Consider the following 15,458-nt stretch of genomic DNA (forward strand, 5'->3'; position numbering starts at 1 on the left):
ATTTTCTTTAAGGTTTTGCCTTTCATCACTCTAATAGGTGTTGTCTTGTATATATAGTGCCAAGGCAATCTCTTCCATTTCTTCCTCAGTGTCTTGCCTCTTTTATTTTTCATTATATCTTCAAAAAAGTTTAAGGTCACAGTAAAGTCATGCACAGAATATAGGTATCTCCCATATACCCAAAATCCTCCCTCTTCCTCACCAATGATGTTTTTACATGTGGATGTTACATTTGCTACAACTGATGTACAAATATTGGATAGCTACCAACCATGCTCAGTAGTACACAATATGGTTTACAATTTAGACCATACACTTTTATAAATTTTTGTTGAAATTTATCATGGCCTGTATCCATCATTGCAAGATCATACAGAACACTTTCATTTACCCCCAGTTATCCCCTCTTCCATCTATTTTCTCTCTCTCTCCCTCTCCTTGGGGCCCCCATTGGCAACCAAGCTTCATTGCTTGAAGGACAAGATTCATAGATACTTGCAACAATGCTGAGGGCTTGACAAACTGGTCTATCCTCTTCCATTAGGAGCAAGCCTTGCTCTTGAGAGATACTCTCCTCTCTTTTTGAGAACATCTATGTGTCCTCTCCATTATCGGTGTACAACAATTCTTGCTCATTGTATTGCTCTACACCCACGAATATAATACACTGGGTCAGATGGTCCATGGAATTGTGGGTATGTTCGGGGTGGAAAGGTGAACACGCAGGATTGATGTGTGCGTGGTTCAAATTATAATGTTGAGAAAACACTTTTTTTTTTTTACTATAATCCTGTTTCTGCATCTTTATTTTATTTTCACTTTTTTGGTCTTTATTCATTTTTTTAAAATTACATTAAAAAAATACGAGGTCCCCATATATCCCCTACCCCCCTCACCCCACTACTCCCCCCATAGCAACATTCTCCTCCATCATCATGACACGTTCATTGCATTTGGTGAATACATGTCTGAGCATCGCTGCACCTCATGGTGAATGGTCCACATCATAGCCTACACTCTCCCATGTTCCATCCAGTGGGCCATGGGAGGACCTACAATGTCTAATTGTCCCTGCAGCACCACCCAGGACAACTCCAAGACCCCAAAATGCCTCCACATCTCATCTCTTCACCCCATTCCCCACACTCAGCAGCCACCATGGCCAATTTCTCCACACCAATGCCACATTTTCTTCGATTACTAATCACAATACTTCATGAGTAGAATATCAGTTAGTCCATTCTAATCCATATTCTATTCCTACATCCTATGGACCTTGTATTGGTTGTGTCCATTCCATATCTATGTCAATAGGGGGCTTAGATTCCACATGGATGCTGGATGCAATTCTCCTGCTTTCAGTTGTAGGCACTCTTGACTCCATGGTGTGGTGGTTGACCTTCTTCAACTCCATGTTATCTGACTGGGGTAAGTCCAATAAACCAGAGTGTAGGAGCTGAAGTTTATTGAGGCTCAGGGCCTGGCTATCATATGGTCAGTCCAGAGATTCAGATCCCCTGGGTTTATATTAACCCCCAGCACCAACTACAATTCTGGTAAAAGTAACAGGAAAGGCTTCTGAAAAGTGATCACATCTGAGTCCAGCTCCATCACACAGAAACACAAACTCCAAAGAAGGGCCAACTGACATGGCACTGAACTCCATCTGCCATGACCATAAAACCTGTGTGTCTCAGTAGCCCTCAGAAGAACAAATACCTGGGGTTCCATCTACTTTATCTGTCTCTAAGACTCTGCTGAGTTGTGCATAAGGGCAACCCCTCTGATAAACTCCCAGCTCTTTTTTGGACTCATAGCCATATAAACTCATTTGCCCTTTCCATTTGCCTTTGATTTAGGTCAAAAAGCATTTTTAACTCCTGTTATTATATGTAGACAGAGATATTCTGCTGGTCCGAGTTGAACCTTTTATTCAAGGTCATTTTCTAGTTACATCATCAGCTGGTACTTGGTATTAATCCCTCGGCACCAGGGAGGCTTATCCCTGGGTTTCATGTCCCACGCTAGGGGGAAGGCAACAAATTTACATGCTGAGTTGGGCTTCAAGACTGGCCATATTTGCGTAACACAGAGGCTCTCAGGAGGTAACTCTTAGGCACATTGCTGCTCTAGGCCTTGTTCTTATTACAGGTGCACAGGCTCACAAGCATAGTCATTAGTATCAGTGGCTCATTGTTGGACCCTCATTCTTATTTGTCTTTGTTGTTGCACTTGGGGGATTGTTGCTGTTCCTTTAGGGACTGTGATAGAGCTCCCCTGGCTAGGAACTCAGCACTCCCTCAGTTGTTTTTAATTGTTTCCACTATGAAAATATCCAAACATTTTTATGTACCTTGGATATATGCCCTGTAGAACTCCCTGTCAACCATGTGTCCCCTGTCAATAACATCCCACACCAGTATTCCTCCCCTGCCATTGTTGAACCTCTCTGTGATCCAAAACTTCCTAAAAAGTAAAGCCCAATATATTGCCAGGTCCCCTTAATAGTAAAATGGAATATAGCGATGAGTTTAAAGGTTAGATATAGAGTACATATTAATTTGGAAAAATTCAAAATCCTATCTTTTTCTTTTCTTTTTTCTAATTATTAAGCTTATCTTCACAAGAGTTTTAGATCACAGTAATTCATATATACAATATACAGTAATCCCACATATCCAACATAATATCTTTTCCCTTCCACAGCAGTAATCTTTTAACATAGTCATACCATATTTACTAAAACTGATGTACAGATATGAGACAATAGCTTTCAAATAAGGTAACATTTGTGTTTACATTGTGGTTTATTTTTTAGACTATACAATTTTCTATATTTTTAGTTATCTTATATTTTACATTATGATTTATATTTAGCCTATCAGCCCCTACATATTTTTTGTGTAATTTTAAATGTCTTATATCCATCCTTGAGAAAATACTGTAGATGATATAATAAGGAAGGGTTACTGTTTTAGGGTATTGGGTGGTGGACATATGGCACAAGGTGCACCAGGGGCAGGCTTCTAAGGATTGTGTGAGTGCTCATTTCTTGGTTTTTTAAAACTGTGAACAGTTTGTTAGGAAACACAGTTCCTTTGTCTTCTCTTCATTCCCAGAATGTACTTTAGGATTTACCATACAGTATTGCTGAATAAATATTGTTGAATGACTGAGAAACCAGATGGTTATGTGGGTTGAACAGATATTGCTAATTATGGGGGAGAAAGGAGAAGCAGTGAGACAAGAGGAAATTCACTTGTGAGTGGGTGTCTCCATTCATGACAGCCAACTCCAGAGGAGAAAAATTGGGAAATATGATAGTTTAATGTATTCAGAATCTTTCTCCAGAAGCAACAAGAGGGAAATCAGTATGGGAAACCTGACAAGACTAGAGCCCACACCTTAATAAGGGTGACGTCCTCCTGGGAGGTAGGTGTCCACAGGGATTAGAGATGAACATGTAGCTCCAAAGCTGTCACAAGGGACTAAAATGGCACAAATTTGCATTGTGTTTTCCTTTCTTATCTCCAGAGAAATAATTATCTCAGGGAGATTGATACAAAAGAATACTTCATTAATGTGGTTCATGGAAATGGAATCCCTAATTGCTCAGATACTCTATGTGCTTCTCCTTCACTATATCAAAGAAAACACAATTTGTCTTCTACAGACCTTATGACTCATTCCATCTCACTTCACTTGGGAACAGAGCTTCCAACTTCTTTCATCATTCAAGGAAGAACCTGCATTGGTGAACTTAGAGCCTGACTTGATAATTTCAGAGCGACTTACAGAATCTTCACAGGTACTGTGGGAATATATTTTTGACTCCATGGACACCTTTTATTGGTAGAAGCTTTAAGGAAATCTGCAGATTATGACCACAGAGAAAGCTTAAAACAAAAGTTCTGTCTTATTAAAAAGCCTGAGTGAAAATAGCAGATAAACTAAAATAGATTTTTTTTCCCAATCTGTTTCCTCTAATCTCTTACTCTTGGGTCTTCCCTCTCTCAGAAGGATTGTTTCCTTGTTTCACTCATTCTTCTTTCTCTACACTTGTAGAAATTATCTGTTTACCTGTGTTTATTCATTTTTTTCTTTTAGTCATTCAATATATGTGGCTCTGGAATTCTGGTGAAGTGGATCAGAAATTACAGACTCATCCTGGGGAGGTTAGTAAAGGCATCACAATGAAGATTTTAATTGTAATAAGGCTTGAAGGAGGATTTAGAGTAATTTCAGAAGGAGAAAAGGCTAGAAGTACATGAAGAAGAGATGACATGGACACAAATATGGAGTCAATAATTATATGGTGTGGTGAGGTTTTAAAAATAGTTCTTTTTAAAAAAGAAATGAAGTTTATTGATACATATTAAAAAGCATACAATTCCTGTGACATGTATAATTTGTTGTATTTGCTATAATGACATAACTGTGCATTTATTACTTCAGTCATTCTTAGAGTATGTTCACTGAGAGGTAAAGATTTTTCTTGTTTGTTTTTATAAATTCGCTATGAGATTTCTTTAGCAAAAATTATTATGGTCTTCTTTTTTAAAGATACATAGATCACACTAAATTTTACATTTTAAAATATGACGTTCCCATATACCCCACTCCCTAAATTCCCCATCCTCCCACATTAACAACCTTTCATCAGTTTGGCACATTCCTTTTATTTAATGAATACATTTTGGATCATTGTTACAAAGCTTGGATTATTGTTTACATGTTAGTTTACACTCTCTTCCAGTCCATTCAGTGTGATATGGTACGATATATAATATCCTGCATCTGTCCATGTGATATACTTCAGGACAACCCCAAGTCCCCAAAAAAGCCACCATATCACCCCCTCTTCTTCCCTCTCCCTGCACTCAACAACTCCAGTGGTCACTGTCTCCCTGACTGTGACACAATTTCTTCCATTGCTAGAGTCACAATAAGTCCATAGTAGAATACCATTAAGTCTACTCTAATTCTTATTTTATTCCTCTATCTTGAGGATCTTGGGATGGTGATGACCACTACACCTCTAAATCAAGAGGGGCCTTAGATCCCACATGTCTGATGGATGGAATTCTGCTTGCAGTTGTGGACTCTCTCTGTTGCCTGTTGTGGTGGTTGACAAACATTTTGTTTGCTTTCAGATTTGGTGTTTACAAATAAAGCTGCTGTAAACATTCAAGTGTGGACTTTTGTGTGGCTTCTAATTTTCATATCATATATATATATAACTAAAAGCAAAACTGCTGGATTGTATGTTAAGACAATGTTTAGTTTTAAAAGAAACTGTCTTCTGGATGAACCATTTTGTGTTCTCACTAGCAGTGAATGAGAGATGTATTGTTCCATATACTCAACAGCAATTGGTATTCTCAGTTTTTAGGTTTTTATCTCTTCTAATAAACATGTGGTCATATATTATTGTGTTCATAGTCTTCCAAGTCCCTAATGACAGATGATGTTTAATTTTTAAAAGAGTTTTAATGAGTTTATTTATTCATTTATTTATTTAAATTTTAAAAATTTTAAAACAGGTTTAGATTACATAAATGTTACATAAAATATAGAGGGGACCCATATGCCCCACCCCTTAACCCTCCCACTCTTTCCCATAGTAACAACAACTTTCATTAGTATAGTACATTTGCTACAATTGATGAATGCATATAGAAACAATGCTGCTAACCATGAATTATAGTTTATATTATAGTTAAGAGCCTGTCCTGCACAATTTTAGGTAATGATAAAACATATAATGGCCTGTATCCGTCATTGCAATGTCATGCAGAACAATCCCAATGTCCTGAAAATGCCCTGATATAACACGTATTCTGCCTGCTCCCTCCTCTCAGAATCTCTGGTGGCCATGGCCTTTATATCAATGATAAACATTCTTCCATTGCTAGAATAGTAAGTCTATAATATAAAAATAATGTCTACTTTAGTCCATTGTTCATTCCCCAATCTTCAGGATTTTGTGATGGTGATGCCCACTGTTTCTAATTGAGAGGGGCCTTAGATCCCTTGGGATATATGGGTGGAACTAGCTTGCTTAGAGGTGCAGACATTCTTTGCTCCTTGAGATAGGTGTTGTCCATTACCATCTCCTTATTAGATGTTCTACATAGGTCCAATGACCTGGCGAGTAAGTGTTGAAACTCTAGATTAAGCGTTCAACTGGCACATGAACAGACCAAAAACATAATGCTCTGGCTCATGTATTTAACAAGGATAGTGCCAACACATGGCTTTATGTAAATAACATTTAGAGAAGAGCCACATGTTGGGAATCTACAAATGAGGCTAACTCTTTTACACTGGGGAGCATAAATTCCAAAGTAAGGCCTACTGACAGGGTGCCAAATTCCTGAGATTCCCTGCACTATTTACAGTGTCTAGATATCTCTAGAACCATCAGGATCCCTACTGTTTGAGGCACTGTTTACTGTAACAGATAGTGAGATTCTGCTGAGATGAGCATAAGCATAACCTCTGGAATGACCACCAAACTCACTTTAAAATCTCTTAATCATAAAATTTCATCTGCACTGAATATTTCCCCTTTTTGGCCAAGGTCTTTTTCAGAGACATTGCTAGTTGGCATTTGGTCATAATACCTAGGTGCCAGTGAAGTTGAATTTCTTTTTATATATTGTATTTTGTATTTGTATTTTGAATTTCTTCCTAAGTTAGGATTCTGTTTATATCTTTTGCAGATTTTTAAATTCAGCTTATGCTTTCTTATTTTGTGGTGTTAATATTAATTTCTACATTTGTATACAAATCTTTTATCAGATGTGTTTTGTAAGTATTTTTCCAAACCTGCATGTTTTCTTACAACCCCTTATCAATGTCTTTCACAGAGTAGATATTTTACATTTGAATAAAAACTGACTTATAAATTTTAATCTCTCATGAATCATGCTTCCATGACTATATCTAAAAACTCTTTTCCAACCTATGGGCCCTTAGATTTTCTTCACATTTTAGTCTAGCACTTTCACAATGCATTTTACTTTAAAATGGTATGATTCATTTTGATTTAATTTTTGTGAAATGAATTCAATCAGTGCCTAAGTTCCTTTTTTATTTGGCATGAGTGCATCCTATTGCTACCATATTCTAACTAAGTTCTTGGCTATGCTGCAGAAGTGAATTTCAAGAACACGCCAGGTGAGTTAGGCCAGTAATTAATTCAGGTAGGAAGGGAAGAGAAATGGGAGAAAATAACAGAGCAGGGCCCCAGCATGTAGTGAGGAAGGGGCTGAAAAGGGATGAAGAGGGCTAATTTACAAGCTACAATTCCCCATTATAGATTATAAGTCCCGAGGGTAACTTGCATGGCCACATGGCAGAGGAAAAATGATGAAAGTGACATGCAGAAGGCAAGACGGGTCAATAGGCAAAAAGGTAGGCAAGAGCAAGCTCAAACCTCATGGTTTGCTTTTAAACTGCTAGTTATCCACCCCTTTGCTAATGGCAGGGGAGGGGGTTTCAGCTGTTTGCTCTTTGGATTGATTACCCTGCCCATCAATTCCTTAGTGAGGACCCAGTGATAAAGTTCCTAGGGAAGATCCAGGCTTTTCCATATTCTCAGGAAGGAGGCTTTGTTCTGGGTAGCAAATCCCAGGGTGAGATTCCTCCAGCAGCCATCATTAGGGGGATTTGATGTCCATGTGGACTCTGTCAGGGTCTAGATCCATCTATTCCCTATCTTACTAGCCTGCTTCACTTTTGTTCCAACACCACTTCTTGAAAAGATCATACTTTCTACACTGAATTACCCTTGTCCTCTGTGAAACATCAGTGGAACACATTTGTGTGGGGTCATTTGTCCATTTCACCAAAAAGATTTTTTAAATTATTGTGTTTTTATAATAACAGTTACAACCAAATAACATGGTTCCTACTACTTTGTTCTTCTTTTCTATTTTGTCACAGGGTACAAAAACATGGTCATAATGTTTGTTGCTTAAAATAAAGTCTGAGAGAATTTATCATGGAAATTATTGCCTTGGCAAAGTGTATTCTATTATGACCAAGGGTTTCTAGCCATCACAACTATCAAGGAGAAGCAGGAACATATGTTTTCCCTATTTTCAGAAAAGGGTACTAGATCTCTATAAAATCCATAAAAATATTAACTTAATGTAATTACAATACAAACAGTACCATTTATTATATTTTTCTGATTATGGCTTGAGGCTAAATTGCACTGCTTTGAATATCTCCTCAGGAAATTCATCATCCACATGGAAACAAAAAACCAAACATATGCTTTAGAATTCATCCTCCTGGGGCTCTCAGAAAATACAGAGGTGCAGCCCCTCCTCTTTGGAATGTTCCTGTCCATGTACCTGGTTACATTCATTGGCAGCCTGCTCATCATCCTGGCCATCATCTTGGACTCCCATCTCCACACACCCATGTACTTCTTCCTCTCCAACCTGTCTTTTACTGATATCTGTTTCACCTCCACCACGAAACCAAAGATGCTGCTGAACATTCAGACAGGCAACAAAATCATAACTTTTGAAAACCGTCTCACCCAGATGTATTTTTTCATGCTTTTTGGACAATTAGATAACTCCTTCTTGACTGCAATGGCCTATGGCCGCTTCGTGGCCATCTGTCACCCCCTGCACTACACAGTCATCATGAACCCCTGGCTCTGTGGCCTCCTACTGCTGGTATCCTGGTTATTGAGTGTTTTGGACTCTCTTTTGCATAACATAATGGTTTTACAATTGTCTTTTTGTACAGAGATGGAAATGCCCTACTTTTTCTGTGAACTTAATCAGGTAGTCAGACATGCTTGTTCTGACACCTTCCTCAATGACCTTGTGATGTATTTTGCAGGTGGACTTCTGGGGGTTATACCACTCACTGGGATCTTTTTCTCTTACTATAAAATTATATCCTCAATTTTGAGAATCTCAACAGCTAGTGGTAAATATAAAGCATTTTCTAATTGTGGATCTCACCTCTCAGTAGTGACCTTGTTTTATGGTAGGTATTGGAGTGTATCTTAGCTCTGCTGCTACCAAAAACTCAAAGGCAAATGCAATAGCCTCAGTGATGTACACAGTGATTACTCCCATGTAGAAGCCCTTTATTTACATTCTTAGAAACAAGGACATAAAGCAGGCCTTTAAAAAGCTGGGAAACATTCTGTCTATAAAAGGATACTTTGTCTCAAGTTTACAAAAGTGCTCATGATTAACAGAGATCAAACACTAGAAGATTCTTTTTTTGAAAATGAAATATTTTGTTGTCTTTTTTTGAAGATACATAGATAATGCAAAATGTAACATTAAAAATATGAGGTTCCCATATATACCATTCCCCACCCCACCCCCACTCCTCTCACACCAACAACTTATGGTTGTGTGGATTATCATTTGCATTGTAGTTTGCAACTCCCCACAGTCCATTCAATGGCTTATGGCATGATATGTAATGTCCTTCATCTATCTGTACTATATCATTCAGGACAACTTCAAGTCCTAAAAATGCCTCCATGTCACACATCTTCCCTCTCCCAGCACTCAGCAACTCCCACAGCCACTGTCTCCAGACAGACTAGTGTGTCAAATCCTCAGCATTGTTGCAAGTATCTGTGAATCGTGTATTTCAGGCAGTGAAGCTTGGTTGTCACTGTGGGCCCCAAGGGGTGGGGGAGAGAGGAATAGAATAGATGGAAGATGGGACAACTGGGGGCAGTGGAAGTGTTCCACAAGATTATGCAGTGATGGATATAGGCCTTGTTAAATTTCACCAAAAAATTAAATGTAAACCATAGTACAACCAAATTTTTATAAAATTGTACAATCTAAAATATAAACCATAATGTAAACCATAGTGAAACCATGGTTTGTATCTATGTTTCAATATCTGTTCATCAGCTATAGCAAATATACGCACATTAAAAAGATAATTGCAGGGGGAAGAGAGAAAAGTGTTTGATGTTGGCATATCAGATTCCCTTATATTGTATATGTGACTTTATTGTGATCTAAAACTTTTTTGAAGACATTATAATTTTTTTAAACAAAGGATGAAGACCCTGAGAAAAGAATGGGAGAGAGAGCTTTTCTACTGTACATACACAGCAACACCTATTACAGTGATGAAGGCAAAATGTAAAATATATTTTATGATATTTTGCATTTTAATACCCTGATTTATTTTTTACTTTTAGTTTTTCTTAAATATAGAATAAAAATATTCTATTTTTTATCTTTAAACCTATCACTAATATTTCATTTTCCTGTTAATTGAGTTTAGAAATATATTAGCATATAGTTTTGAAGAAGTTTTGGATCACAGAGTGTTTCAACAATTGCAGGGCAGGAGCACTGGTGTGGGATGTCGTTGATGGGGGATGCATGGGCAGAGGGCAGTTCTCCAGGGCATTCATGCAGGGTATATAAATATATTTTGGATATTAATTGTCATATTAGGTAGAGTTTGACATGAAAACTGAGGAAGTGCTGAGTTCCTATTCTGGGAAACTATGTTGCACTCCCCAGTTGAGGAGCAACTATCCCCCAAGTGCAAGAACAAAGACCAGTGAAGAAGGATGGTCCAATGATGGGCCCTTGATACTGATGACAATGCTTATGAGCCTGTGTGCTTGAAATTTCAACTAGGTCTAGAGATGCAAGGTGCCTAAGAGTAACCTCCTGAGAGCCTCCATGTTGCTCAAATGTGGCCACTCCCTAAGTCAACTCAACATTACTTTCCCTCCAGCATGGGACATATCCGCTGGGTTGAGAATCCCTGGTGCTGAGGAATTACTACCAACCACCAGCTCGTGATACAATTAGAAAAATACCTTGAATAAAAAGGGGAAATGGGAATGACAAATGAGTTCATATGGCTAAGAGACTTCAAAATGAGTCAGGTCGTCAGATGAGTTGGACTTATGCATCTTTCAGCAGGATCTCAGAGACAGCCTAAGTAGGTACTACCCCAGGTAGTGGTTCTCCTGAGGACTACAGAGACACCTCATTCCTATGGTCATGGAAGATGATTCTGGAGTTCGGTGCCTTGCCAGAAGATACTACTTTGGAATTTGTACCCTGAAGTGTGATGGAGTTGGACTCAGATGTGATCTTTCTACATGTGCTTCTCTGTCACTTTTACTCAAACTTTTGTTGGTGCTGGGGTTGTTGTATGGTCAGGAGACTTGAATGAGCTTCAGGAGAGTTGCAACACCTGCTCTCAAATTCATTGGATTTGCCAGTGTCAGCTAACAGGGAGGTGAGGATGGTCAACCACCATACCAGGGAACCGAGAGAGTCTACAAGTGCAAGCAGGAGAATTCCACCCATCAGCCATGTGGGATCTAAGCCAACTTTCAATTTAGAGGTGGAGTGGACATCACCATCCCAGGGCACACAAGGTGGAGGAATAAAATATGGATTAGAGGAGATCTTAATCTAGGTACTTTGTAAGTGTATAGAGAGATAATCTTGCATTTGCCTAATAAAAACTTACATTTGTTTCATTTTGGTATATCACGGATTCCTATTTCTTTTGTATTATTTCACATCATGTGTTCCCTCATTGTATTCCTGGATTCAGGATTGAAGATAGAAACTGCTGCCTGGATTTTCAGCAGTAAAATATTTCATTCAGTTTATTCTGTATATATAAAATTATAGCAGGTGCTGGAGGGATGAAAGTGTATTGCAGTCACTCCCAGATGAAAGAAACTGCTTGTGTTTTATGGTGTTAGTGAAAAATAAGCTCTCCTAGCAAAGGCTCTGTACCAGCTACCAGGGCTTGTTCATTAGTTCCTGAAAGAGGTCACATCCTGAACTGGAGATGTCATCTGACTGCTTTATAGTAATCCACATTCTATCTCCAATATGTGCCTTTCTCCTGCACCTTCAAAATCATAATTCAAGTGAGGTTGTAATCAACAACACATTCCCTGATTTTTCAAACAATGATGGTTTCAATAATTTCTATCATTCTTCCAGCGATGTAAGTTTGCCCTTTAAAAAATATTTCCATATTGAAGGATATTTTCTGGAAATTTCTTTCAGCACTCCCTACAATAATAGTCCTCATTTATGGGTCATAAAAAGCAAATATGTGTTTTTCTGCCTTTCCTACTATATCTTATTCTTATATTAAACCCAGATATTAAGACATAATTTCAGACTTTTATGTAAGCTTGCTGTTTTCTTCTGGGTAGACTAAGGTGAATGCTTCATTCATCAACTGGTTTCCTTGCCATCACTACAAATGGCAAACCAGAGTGGCATTTTGGAGGTAATGATTTCTCTGAGCTAATGGTCATATTTGAAGATGTTAATAATTGCTTACCTATTTGTATTCACTTCAAATTCTTTGGCAAAGCTGTGAATTCATTTTCACTTGTAATTTATTGACACACAGGTTCAGTCTCTGATGTGAGTCATACACTTATCAGAACTGAAATTTTCCGGAAAATATATTTCATTCATGCAGTTTTATAAAATGTCTATGTTTTGATTACACCTTAATCTGAAAATTAAAAATCCTCACCTTGTCACTTTTTTCTGGAATTCTCTCCAGTGCAAGTAAGAGCCCCACCTTATTCCACATTAACTTGAATTAGGATTCTCAGTAAAATCATTTTTCACATAAACCAGTTTGTCAATACCTTTCCTAGGTGCTTTCTTTAAATGCTACTGCAAACAATATATTGTGAATCATTTTTTCCAAGCTATACAAGAGCAATTATGTACATTTACCACATGGAAATAGTGTCAGTGGTCTTCTCACTCCCAACAATTTGATGTATCAGTTCCCAATTGCTACCCTGCAAGACTGCTATTTTGTAATCAGTTCTGGTACAAAATAGTTTACATGAAAGGCTTATTTTTGAGCAGAAATCTCTTTCCAAATAAAAGCTTTTAAGAATGTTTACTTTAGTCCATTGTACATTATAATAACTAGATATTATTATTCTATTATAGATGTGTTATTATAGTAATTAAAGAATTTTATCATTGAAATAAAGGCATTGGCCACCAGAGGTTCTGAGGGGAGGGAAGGGAAGAATAAGGAGTAATATGGAGACATTTTGGAGACATAAGAATTCTCCTACATGACCTTTCAATGATGGAAACAAGGCCGTTATACATTTTGTCACAGCCTATAAAATTGTCTGAGACTGAGGGTAAACTATAATCTACAGTGCAGTCCATGGTTAGTAGCAATGCTTCAATATGTGTCCTTCAATGTTAACAAATGTACAACTCTAATGAAACAAGTTGTTAATGTGGTAAAGTGTGGGATCTTGAGGGGCTGGAGCATATGGGAATCTCCTGTATTTTTAATGTAACATTTATGTAATCTAAAGCTTCTTTAAAAATAAAAACATTAAGAAAATTTTGAAAAAGAATCTTGAGAAAAAACGTGGTAGTCATGAACACTCATGTTACTGAAGAAACTAGAGTTATGTCTTTCAATATTTGGAAGTATGGAAAAGAGTGAAAAACAGTCCAGCTAAGAAAGGTGATACTTCTGTTATAATCAGGAACACTGTATAATCAAGAAGACTCCACTGGAATTATTGACCACACAAATATGCCCCCTTTCTGCAGTCAGGGAGAAGGAGGCTCATGTCTTCAGTATTGATTAAATAGGCACCACCACCTGCAGTTTCCCCATCTGGAGGACAGGAATACAAACCAGAAAGAGGGAGAAAAGACTGCTAAGAATAACCTACCCTACTGAAGTCACACCCTAAGAAGACTCAGTTGTGGATGCCAAACTTACTTACACTTTGATTGTATTTATGAAGGGAGGGTGATTGGTATCTTTCAAAATCCCCTAAGAAACTTCCTGTTTCCTTTCTAAATATTTAGCTGGTACACTGATTCATAAGGTAACATTTTTATTAAGCAAATATCATATGTGAGTGATGGAGACCTTTTCAACTCTATTATATTCTCCTCGAACTTATGTTTTTACAAAGATCTTTTCTTATTTCCCCATTCCTGCATCTTCTCTTTTCCTTTAAAATAAAAAAGTATTCCTGGTTTTGTCAGTAGAATTTTATTCTTCTCCAGGATCCTAAAATATGTGAAAACAATGATTCACTCTAAACTGAGGGTAAAATTTGTTCTCATGTAAAACAAAGTTTATTCCTTAAGAGTCTATAAATGGCTATAAGGGGAAAAAAGCATCATATTGTCTTTTATCAGTGAAACTTAAGTACAGTTAGGTTTTTTTAAAAAGGGAAACCTTGCAGAGAGATCCTAAAATATAGATTTCATTAAAAGACACTTCCATAATTTCAGTGAGAGATAAACACAAAGTTACAGAGGGAAAAACTGTTTTTTTTCCTGGATAAGTGGGGGATTTATTTGCTGTCTGAAAACCATGAAATATATGTTACCTAGAAGGAGGGCAAGATACATTTTGAGTGATCTGTGTTCTGTTTAATTGAATGTTTTATGAGTAAAATAAATACTTTGGGACACTAACATGAGAAATTTAGAAAAGATGAATACTGCCAATTGAAGATTTACTGTCCAGAGTGGGGAAGTGAGAATAAACACACCCAGGTCCAAGGAACATCATTTAAACCAAGAGAAAGTAGAAAACTGTAACAGAATGCTTACCTATTATAATGCATTGTAATAAGGTAGCCCATGCCTAAATGAGTATATTTCAAACATAGGAGCAATTACTCCTCCCTCCACTGCCAAGAACTGAGTTTGCAAGAGAAGCAAATTCTAGAGTAACAGTATTGAATGAGAAGGTCCTGGATTTCACATCCTAATGTCTTTCTCCAATGTCACACTTCCCATTTCTCCTCATTTACAGACCATCCCTCTCAGAAGAATTGGAAGCACCTGCATATTAATAGCTCTGAGATACATCATCCTAAGTGTGGTTATATATATATATATATATATATTTTTCATTTCCTGAATGAAAATATTTTGTATTTATTTATTATCCAAGAAGGAAAACATCAGTGGAACAATAAATCACTGAAATCAACCTGTAGATCTGTTTCACTGTGCAAAGAAAATATGAAAGGGACTGTTTTACTGGCAGTAAATGGAGGGACATGGATAAAATGTCAAGTGTAGTAGGTCCACAGATATAAATTTGTTTTATTTTCCATTTCTGTTTCAGGATTAGTGGGTCTTTGATTCCCATGGTAGATAAATTTCTCCCATTCCTACTTGGAAATTTTACATTTTCATCATTGTACATTTTAGCTTCAGAGGTTCTATTTATTTAATTATTGAAATATACCATTTAATATAATTGCAATATTCTTTTTAATCTTCTAAAACTCATTAAAAAGTGTTGTTTCATATTCTCTGAATATTTTCAAAATCTGAAAAACTTAAAAGCTTTTATTCCTATTGTCTGTCTTTTTTTCTGTCTTTTAGTCATGATAACTTGCTTTCTTAGGGTCTGTATAGATA

At 37.1% G+C, this 15,458-nt stretch overlaps 1 pseudogene; it reads left to right on the forward strand.

Moving 5' to 3' along the window:
- The first annotated feature begins 8,261 nt into the window (after positions 1-8,261).
- Positions 8,262-14,881, forward strand: LOC139438497 (olfactory receptor 7A10-like; annotated as a pseudogene).
- Positions 14,882-15,458: the final 577 nt, after the last annotated feature.

Source organism: Dasypus novemcinctus, unplaced genomic scaffold (assembly GCF_030445035.2).
Source record: "Dasypus novemcinctus isolate mDasNov1 unplaced genomic scaffold, mDasNov1.1.hap2 scaffold_107, whole genome shotgun sequence".
Taxonomy (NCBI): domain Eukaryota; kingdom Metazoa; phylum Chordata; class Mammalia; order Cingulata; family Dasypodidae; genus Dasypus; species Dasypus novemcinctus.